The sequence below is a fragment of the Vigna radiata genome, chromosome 9, assembly GCF_000741045.1.
Source record: "Vigna radiata var. radiata cultivar VC1973A chromosome 9, Vradiata_ver6, whole genome shotgun sequence".
Classification (NCBI taxonomy): domain Eukaryota; kingdom Viridiplantae; phylum Streptophyta; class Magnoliopsida; order Fabales; family Fabaceae; genus Vigna; species Vigna radiata.
Window position 1 is genome coordinate 20584255 of NC_028359.1, and position 564 is coordinate 20584818.

The following is a 564-nucleotide window of genomic DNA, read 5'->3' on the forward strand; positions in this document are numbered from 1 at the left end:
TCTTTTCGCCGAGGGATCGGGTTAAGGGTAGGCTAAGAAAGTTGCATGACAATTAATTAATCAAACTAATAATTCAAGAACAGTAGATAAGAGAGAGCGGATTAGGTGAAATTGTAAACCTCCAACAACTCCATTCTTCCATTGTTTTCTTTTGTCAATTGAATCAATCTCTTTTGCATGTTAATATATTTTTGTTCTCAAATCAATTTATTAATTTTTATTTTCAAGTCTTATTATTTTAATTCACGTGAACGGGAAAGCCTTTCGAGTCTCTTGGGAAGAACAATATTGGGTTTTACCAATTATATTACTTGAACGATTTGGGACGCTTGCCAATCCGTCAACAACATTCAACAGTGTTACTGTTGTGTTTGGAATTCTGTTAAGCCTACATGCTCCAACGACTATATTGTTCAAAAGTTAGTTAAGATTGACTGACTAGGTCAATTGTCATAAATGTGTGTTGATTTTGTTGATTGAGGAGCCTTTGTGTTAACTGTTTTAATACAGTCGACTGTATTAGTAGGCTATTCTACTGAGATACAATCTAATATAATAGAAAAC